The sequence below is a fragment of the Myotis brandtii genome, unplaced genomic scaffold (assembly GCF_000412655.1).
Source record: "Myotis brandtii unplaced genomic scaffold, ASM41265v1 scaffold293, whole genome shotgun sequence".
Classification (NCBI taxonomy): Eukaryota; Metazoa; Chordata; class Mammalia; order Chiroptera; family Vespertilionidae; genus Myotis; species Myotis brandtii.
The window spans coordinates 1,255,709-1,256,306 of record NW_005361201.1 but is presented as its reverse complement, the minus strand read 5'-3'; positions in this window follow the sequence as shown (position 1 = coordinate 1,256,306).

The following is a 598-nucleotide window of genomic DNA, read 5'->3' as shown; positions in this document are numbered from 1 at the left end:
AAGTTAACGACTATCCTTCTCTCTTGCAGCTTCAAACACTTTTTAGAACAAAGCTAGGTATAAATACGTCGGAAGGCAAATAGAAAAATCTGCAAACATATAGATAAAGGCATCTCATAATTCTTTGGATGAAACTTTCCTAACCCATAGCATCTATAATCTCAGATGCGTTTCCAGTTTCTGATGACAAGCACCAAGGTGTGCATGTGCCAGGTTTTGTTAAGTGTTATGTGTGCACATGTTGTCCATTGCTGACCCTCAAACCGGACTCAGCTCAGCCAGGCTGTTCTCAGCGGGGCACATGTGCTCCAGGCCAGTGTGGCTGAGCCGATACCATTTCTCACAGCAGGTCTGTGTGTCAGTTGAGCGACTCTCTCTGACTTGTCTTTCCTCTTCTTTGGAACAGGGGCCCAGCGAGGACAAGTTCTTCTCATGGCCCAAAGAGGCACAACTGAGCAAGTGAAAATAGGCCAGGTCTCCTATGATCTAGACTCAAAACTGGCACATGGACACTCTTCTCACAGGCTGTGAAGGTCCAGGGGCAAGACGTGCAATCACCCACAGTGAGCACAAAGCCTGGCTGGGACTCAGGTTGGGG